Genomic DNA, 9,464 nt, shown 5'->3' with positions numbered 1-9,464 from the left:
CTATTCTGTTTATTTGAACTTTAAACAACACTGTTAAAAGTGTAACATCCTTAAGGAACTTTTGGAGGTTCTTTGGTTTCTGTGGAGGAAACTCTTAAGGTGCTTGAGGAACCTTCAAGAAAAGGTTTTGGAAGAAAAAGGTTCCTTGAAGGCTCCTCAAAGGACCTTAAGAGGTTCACCCACAGTTTCAAACTAAATAACCTCCAAGCCTTCCTCAAGGATCTTATACTTTTAACAGTGTCATGCATTTGGGCATCTACATTCCGGATAACAACAGGATACCTTACAGCACCAGGCTTTCAGACAGATCCTTTCAGTGCTCCTTCAGAAGCTCCGCCTCGCAAATTCATGCATGTTGTAGGTTTAGCAAACTGTGGCTACAGTTGTGATAATCTGTCGCAGACATTCACAAACTGGACAACACTGAGCTATTTCTGTATAACAACAGCAATAAGAGCAACACCCTCATCCCTTCTCAGGTATTTGAACTTTTGGAGGTGTCTTCACCATCCAAATGTGTTTACACATGTCTTCACCCACGCCTTATTAAAGACCTTTATTTTGTTCCTTGAATAGTTTCCTTTTTGACTTTTTGGCTGTTTCTTGAACATCTCTCCTTGAAGAGGGCAACTACTGAATTGTTCTAGCAATAATTTTGATCAAACATGAAGAAACAAAAAGGTCCGTCAGTGTCCAGCTAATGTATTTACTACACAAGCAGTTAACAAATCTGCTCCTCCATAACCCACATCGCTAACAGGACTGGCTTTGCCTTTTTTCTGCTAACGTGCAAGAGGCTGCATGTGATTTACATTCGTGGCGTTTAGCTGACAGAGGAAAAGGCCTCAGCTTCCAGGGGTCCCCCTGTGGACCAATTTAATGTCCCCACCAATGTGAAAATCAGCCCTATGCCCTCGCTTGACAGTGCATGGCGTTCAGCACGTAGCATGTGCCAGATCCACAGTCTGACCAGCCCCTTCCCTAACCCTATCCTGTGCACGAGTGTGAACGCCCCCTTCTTTGCTGACTGACTGCAATAGTGTTGTGTTTCTTGGCCTGAGCCACTTTGTTTGGTTTCCATTTACAGAGCCAGGGCTGAGTAAGAACACTGGGCTTTTTGTTTTTTTTTTCCCCCCAGAATGCAAAAGCAGAGCAGAGAGCTACTGTAAGGATGCATGCAACATACAGCGCTGTTCAAATGTCAGAGACCTCCATTTTTTTCCTTTCCTGACAAAACAGCTCTGAGATACAAGGTGTGAGTTTAAAGGGAGGAGAAAAGTCAGCGCTGTGGTTGTGAAAGGATGTAAAGCTGATCAAAAAGCTCTTACTAAGATCAAATCAAACTGCTGAAGCTGACGCTGCGCTGTTCTCAGAACTATAAACTGACCACCACAACAGTCCAGACCTCAACATCACTGAATGTGTTGAGATGATTTGGATAGTAAGAAGCAGAAAATGCTGCAATGTCTAAGACTGGACTTTAGAGGTGTGGAGAAAACTCCCTGCAGAAACCCAGTTAAAGAATGGAAGCGAAGGTAATTAAGGTAATTCATGGAAATGAAGGTTATAGGTGGGCACAATAAACACTGAAACATATAAAATTATAGTTAATTGTCTGATTCTCTGTGAGAAATATGTGTTCTACTCGTATCTTGATACTGAACACTGAATGACTTGATACTCAATGGCCACTTTAACTGAAATGTAAATAAATGAAGGCTTGTCTCTGTCCATTTGTTCATTGCTATATATTCCCTAAATGAGTATGCAAAGCATTTTCTCTGGAATCATCAAGCACCAGGCAGGAATACTCCCTAGACAGGGCACCGGTCCATTGCTGGGCACCACTGACTCCTAGAGGCAATTCACACCATGTGAAATCACAGAAATTAAGAAATCAATTCATCAGACCAGGCTAAGTTTTTCAACTTTGGTATTGGTGAGCCTGTGACCACTGCAGCCTCAGCTTTCTGTTCTTGGCTGACTGAAGCAGAACTCAACCTGGTCTTCCCCTGTTGAAGGTCATCTGCTTAGATACTGCTAAACACAAGTCAACATAGTACTCTACTCTTTGCCTAAGTACTCTCAGAAGAGGTGGGTCTTCAGTCTGTGTTTGAAGACAGCGAGCGACTCGGCCGTTCAGACACCCAGGGGAAGTTCGTTCCACCACTTCGGTGCCAAGACAGAAAATAGCCTGGACGCTTGTCTTCCGCGGATTTTAAGGGGTGGCAGGTCGAGCCGAGCCGTACTTGAAGCTCGAAGGGATCTTGGTACTGATCGGCTTTTGACCATTGCCATCAAGTACGGAGGGGCTGGTCCTTTCTTGGCTTTGTAGCCAGTAGCCAGTGTCAGGGTTTTGAATCTGATGCGGGCAGCTACAGGACGCCAGTGAAGAGAACGCAGCAGTGGAGTGACATGGCTGAATTTAAGAACGTTTGCAGGGGTCTGATGGTGCGCACAGGAAGACCAGCCAGAAGAGAGTTGCAGTAGTCAAGTCTGGAAGTGACAAGAGACTGAACAAGCACCTGGGTGGCCTCTCTAGAGAGGAAGGGTTGAATTCTCCGGATGTTGTACAGGAGAAATCTGCAGGACCGAGTTACGTTTGCAACATGACTTGAGAACGATAACTGATCATCCATGACTACACCAAGGCTTCCAGCTTCTGTAGATGGAGTGACCAGTGAGTTCTCAAAGAAAATGGCAAGATCATTGTGAAGTCCAGCAGTTCCCAGGATGTACGGCAGCTCTCTCTTGCTGGGGTCGAGTTTGAGGTGGTGAGCTGCCATCCAAGAAGAGACGTCAGCGAGACATGCTGAGACACGGGTAGAAAAATTACCAATAACAATCAGAAGCGTACTTCCACCAGTTAAAGCTTCCAAACAGCTCAAAGGCTTTCAATCCAGATTAAAAAAAAACAACACAACATGATGTTCTCATGCTTCAGTCAAGCTTGCTGTCCAAGCCAGGTACAACCCCAGGTACAACCCCAGGTACAACCCCAGGTACAACCCCAGGTTACAATCTCAAGTACAACCCTAGTTACAACCCCCCAGGTACAAAATATGAAAGTTCTTCAAAAAGTACTTCCGGACCAAGGCTGACAACTGCTGTTTCAGAGAAGAGAGCACGGAAAGGCATGCTTCCCCCTCCAGTTCAGTTTTTTTGGACACCGTTGGAGAATGTGAAGGACAGATACTTCTGACTTCTGTCCATAATGAAAACCACTCGACTCGTAGCAGCGCACAGTGCTTTCGAGGGGTCCTGCTGTGAGGCGGCTGCTCCTGGAAAGCACTGTACAAAGCTAGGATTAGGACTACAAAGCTGTGTGAGCATTAGTTAGTGCACTTGCACACCCACACGGCGAGGATTCTCTGGGAAAGCCAAGAAAAGTCACCAAGCAGGCACTGGCGGACAGCTGAAGTGTTCCTTGGAGTCACCTATTTCCCAAACCCAAGGCAACCCAACAGAAGTTTCTGAACGTTTTACAGCGTAGCACACTTCACACACTACAGGCCAAAACAGATATACAGCAATGCTGTACGTGTGAGTGTTAGGCCTGTGTAAATAGCCTGAGAGATAAGCCAACACCTAGTTAACGCTTCACTTCATTGGGTGTTAATAAAGGATCTTGAATAATACATTATAACCAACACCAGTACGCAGAGGTCAAGTCCGTGGCAGCAATGTTGCGGACAGAACCTCCATTGGAGATTATTGCAGGTATCACTGTGATAGGGTGACCACTGATGATGGCTAACATGTAACATTTTGTGACGTTTGTGGTGTTTTCCCTCATACCATTGCATCCTAGAATCCCACAAGCGCTGTCCTGCTCTTACACACCTGACTAAACCTAAGAAAGACCAAAGAAACAGCAATGCAGGTCATCAATCAACAAAATAATTTTAAAAAAGCCCAATTTCTAAAAACGCAGTTTAATTTCACCCCAATAAGCTTCCATCAGGACTGAAATGGACTGGACATAATAGGTTGTCTTCATGCTGGCTTTTGTGGATATCAGTAGAGATTGCTTACAACAGAGTTCTTCAAGGCATGTGCTACCCTCCAGTAGTGGTTCTGGAGGTACTATCGAAGATACTGTCATAGATACTGTTGAAGAATGTGAAGGAAAGAAATTTCTGACCATGCCAAACACCTGACCTTCTGCAGTCCTCCTACAACCCCTTAAGTTTATGCTGTGCTGCTTGAACACACCTGATGAAACTCTGAACTGTGATGCAGGTGGTCTACAAGACCGAAGCTGGGAAATGCTGCTTTTGAGAAAGTACGAGGCAACTGGTAAACACTCACTTTTGTGGCTCCACAGGTTCCTCCAGCCATCCTACATCTGCTGCAGTCAGGGATGTGTCAGCAGCGGCCCTCGGGTCCATGGTTACTGCTCAGATATCCAAGGCAGCTCGGGTGTGGAAGAGGACACAACGTAAAAAGGAAAGCGAGCGCAGGAACGAGAATGACAGTGGAGGACCGAGGGATGAGTTCCAGATGCATTTCCAGATGATGATACTTGCTAATTTCAAATCGAATCACCAGGAAACAGATATGAAGAAGGTGGGCGGGACAAATCGGTTTATCGGAGCCCTAGACGTGTGGCTGGTCTGAGATTTCTCCGCCATCCGATACCACGGGCGACACAGGCCAGCTCCAGTTTCCTTTGTAAGAGCCTCGTTATGCTCTGCTATAGCATTGCGATTGAATTAGCACCTAGCACTCTGTCCATTAGCCTCATTACGACAGCGAGAGCATTGCAGCAGCAGAATGGGCTGAGAGGTGGTTTGGAAATGAAGACAGGGTGGCTGTTGACGGGACTGTGTGATGGGAAATGGTAGCATTACTGAGAGTTTAGCACACATCATGGGTGAGGCACATGTGTAGCGTTAGACATCTCCTTGGACCTGAACTTAGTTATAGCATGGTATGGGTCCATTTGGCCAAGGACTAATGTTAATCATACGCTCGGAGACTCTGAGAAGTCTGACACTCTCCCTAAAGACAACTTGTCAGTCCTCACAGATGATTTGTTCCAGGGTCACTAGTTTTGCAGATTTCAGGCTCCTGGTGGAAATTTACAAGAGGAGGAACTGTTGAACAATGGAGCAGAAACAGAAGCAGCTTTTGGCCACAGCTGCCCGTCTGTATGTGCAGTAGTTTGTCTGAGGGGGGAAAAAAACAAAAACAAAACACTCTACACTCCTCCATACCCCCCCCCCCCCCATATACCCCCAAAAAATGACGTCTTGGCTGCTGCCTTGTTGGTGCTGGAAAGAGCTCACCTATTGGTTATTTACAATGTCTACATCACAATTAGCTTGAGCCAAGACTAGAGCTGTGCCAAATCCAGATATCACATAGGTAAAGTTTCCATTCAAAATTCTATCCAACAACCGTTTTAATGCTTTATAAAGTCAATGCTTTCCATTTAAATTATTTTTATTAATGCATTTATGCATAGATTTAGTGTTTTCTAACAGAGATCCCTCAGATCTCCCTACTTGCTTCTTACAACAAACAGTTCAAGAGAAAGATGTCAAGAAAAGACTATGTTCAGTCTTTCTACATGGAATGTGTTTAAAAATGCTGGTAGAGAAACTGAATTTCTCCACTAAATGTTCAGATGATAAATATTCAAAATAATAATAATAATAAGTAGATTATGGTAGATAAGTGATTGAAACTAGAAATGGAAACCTGGAACACAACCTTTTTAAGCAATTTGTCTGTATGTGTATATTTATATATATATATATATATATATATATATATATATATATATATATATATATATATATATATATAAATAAAAGTGTAAATAAATAAAGAATATAACCCAATAATAAATAAACCCAGTTACCGCATGAATTATTGTATGTAGTCGAATGGGTGAACTGTAGAATACACTACGGTAATTCACAGTGCTTAATATAAGTAAAACAAGTATAAAAAACAGCCCAAGGATCTGGGAATTAAATCAAGCCAAAGACATGTTTAAAATATTTAAAGAACATACAAAAGAAAAATTGAAAAACATCAGAAGAGAGACCAAATTAAAAATAGCATTAAAATGAAAGAGAAGACGGTAGAAGAAAACCGTCTAAAACAGTAAAGTGAGCGGTGGAGTGTGAATGTTAGGCCTGTGTAAATAGCCTGAGAGATAAGACAACACCTAGAAGATATCATTACACACAGTATATTTTACTTTATGGCTTGAAGATTAGACCAGTCTGGGACAAACATAGATGCCCCCCCCCCACCACCACCACCTTTTTTTCCCCCCAATTTGTAATGATCTGGCTTCTCCAGAACCCAGAGTAAGAAACGCTGCATTAGGGTATATCATCTCCTCGATAACCTCAATACCACCCATCTCCATCTGCAAACCTCGCACATTAAGCAGCTGGTGCGTACGAAACAGGGAAAGGCTTCCATGGGCTCAAGATGTGGAGCCACAGGAAAGTGTGACATTCACAGAAATACAACACCATGTGCCTCACCACTAAGGAACAGCCTCCAAAGGCCCGGGGCAGAACTGTTATGCTTAATATTTTAATAAAGTACAAGACCAGACTTCCAGAAGTCATTTCCTGGACATTTGGCTCGGCCAACAAGCGGTGTGGCTGACCTTCAGAAGGACAAAAGTATCGGGACACACATTGCACCTACAGGATCGGGTAGTAACGGAATACCTGTAGCTAGCTAACAGCTTTACATAAGCAAGACACAAATAAACAGTAGCTGTAATCCATCACAGATACCGTTAGAAAGTATGTAATTAGATCACAGGTACGTTTTAAATATATAGTTTAAATATACAGCTTGACAGCCGTGTGTTTGTGAGTGGCTACTGCTGTTGATGCTCGTTGTGACCTTTTGAGCCAGTTGATTGTAACAGCACCCCCAGTGGAGAATCCAGTAGCATGGCTGTAAAAATGCCTTCACTAAAGAAAATGTTAAAAGAGCTTCATATTTAAAAGTGAAAAGGTAAAGAATCTCACTCTCCAGGGTAAATGTGCTCTTCCAGCAGTGGATATTCCCTCAGCTTTAAAAGACTTTATCCTTAAAGAAGAATCTGAAGGTAAGAAAATCTCCACTGAACCCATGTAGTCGAGCCAGCACTGCTGTAAGATCAGCAGACGAGGGCGTTCTGTGGCTGGACGAGTGTACAGGTGTGTGTTTCTGTGCAGTATTTTAATACTAATAGTACTGATCACAATAAGCTGTGAGGTAAGTCTTATGTATCCTCACTGACATTAGAAAACCTTCTTAAATACTCAGAATTTGATGATTTTTAGTTTCTTACATAATCTTAAAAAAAAAAAAAAACACAGCCATTACACTGCCCTGCTAGAAAAACTAGCATACAACAGCATCAAACCAAACCAGACCAGTTTCGATGAACATGGAATTCTTGCTGGTCTAAATTTATGCGTAAAGTGTTTCCTTTGTCTTTATTAGAACATACAAGTGATCCAAAAGTGACCAAAATGTGATCAAATTACATTACTTTAATATAGTAATACTTCAGGTCACATTACAATTACCTTTTTTACCAGGTAATCTGGAATAATTTTTTAGTGTAACCCTCTCAACCTTTCTTTCATGATGTCCCATTGTGAACCCATAGCCATTAATATGGAGCTGGTCCCCCTCGCAGCTCTAACAGCAGCAGGTTTGGAGCTCTGCAGTTCCTGAGTCAGCAGAACGTTGGAGACCTTTCTACACTATAGGCTGAGCTCAGCACTCGGCCCTGACCCCGCTCTGTAACTTCACGTGGTCGGACACTTGGGGGCTGAGTTGCCGGGGTAGCTAAACACTTCCACTGGTCAATAACACCACTCACAGCTGATGGTGGAACATCTAGGAGGGAAGAGATTTCACCAACGGACTTGTTGCACTGGCGACTTTCTGAGGCCCAGCAAGTTCAGTGCAGCAACAGACCATCAAAATACATAAGAGACGTCTCCAACAATGCTAACAGGTCATCACGCGATCTACAGCTAGCTGTAGTCAAAGCTGAAGTCAAAATACAGCAAATCATCATCAGAAAGAAAACAGATTTTTTTGTGAAAGGTGTGTAAGGAGGAAACCCTTATGTTCGCAAAAGCCATCAGAGCAAGACACTGGAGACTCCTATTACAGAACCACACAGGACGTCAGTGAGCTCTTTAGAACCACTCGTTCTTTCACTAATGTGTGTGTGAAGGCAGATGGACTGCTTGGCTAGGGCCTTGATTTTATACACCTGAATGCAATTGATTAAAAGGTGCGTCTCAATACTTTTGTCCTTCTGTGTTTATATGTAATGTTGTTGATAGTATCTGTAATAAGTTCTGGGGGGGGACATCTTTGCCTTACCCTGCAGGCATCTCTCCACTATCATTTCAAGTCTTAAGTCTAGGTTTTGGCGTGGGTGATTTTTAAGGCATAAAACTCTTCAGATGTCAGGTTCTCATCTCCACCCCTGTGACCTAGTAGGAACACCTAGTAGGTGTTTCACATCAACTTGTATCAACATGTTGGAATTTAGAAAAATCTACAGAATATTCCTTTAACAAAACATCCATAACTGCACAAAGTTCTTTTTATGAGGCAGGAGAACCACTTTATATGGCATTAATCTACATTTCCATCAGTCACTCAGTCACTCAGTCTGTCATATATAAAGCTTAACAACCTTCTTTAGCCTCACAACTTTCTCCAGACATGGTTCTTCAGGAAGGCCAAAGTGGTTCTACTACAGCATCATTGTTTAAGAGTTAGACATCCAGTCATTTCTTTACAAAAAAAATATAAAGTGCAGGTCAGATATGTCCATATAGCAGCACCACTGCATATCTTTGATCAGCTATTGGACAACATGATTTCAATGGGATTGCATCTGGCTGATGCCACTGTTCTGCAACCGAAATCAACATGGATAAGGAGGATAAACAGTGTGACGGAGAAGGAAGATTGAGGTTATATTAACACAAACTGAAGAAAGAAAGAAATGTCTTTAAAATCATTTGTAAAAATGAAATTAATAGAAGAAGTTAGGACACATGCACATTTAGAACTATTTCAAATGACTAAACTAAGCACATCAGCTGCAGATGATTAGACCAGCAATAGAGACGATTTCGGAGGGAGCCCGTCTTATTTAACCCTCAGACATTTAGTTTGCTTTGCTCCTTATTGGTAAAGTGAGTGTGATCACTATGGTGAGATCCAAAGAGCTCTCTGAGGTTGTAGATGCAGAGGAGCATTTCGAAATCAGCCGCTACACTGTCAGCAGGGCCAGATCAGGCCATCCTATGAAATTCATTCCAACAGAGATACATACAAGATACATAAAGACGTCTCCAACAATCCTAAAATGCCATCACGGGACCTACAGGTAGCTCCTGCCACAGCTGAAGAGTGGAGATATGCACAAAAGGTTTTCCAGAGAACACAGAGACCAAGACCTG

This window comes from Salminus brasiliensis, chromosome 15 (genome assembly GCF_030463535.1).
Source record: "Salminus brasiliensis chromosome 15, fSalBra1.hap2, whole genome shotgun sequence".
Lineage (NCBI taxonomy): Eukaryota > Metazoa > Chordata > Actinopteri > Characiformes > Bryconidae > Salminus > Salminus brasiliensis.
This window is presented reverse-complemented; position numbering follows the sequence as displayed.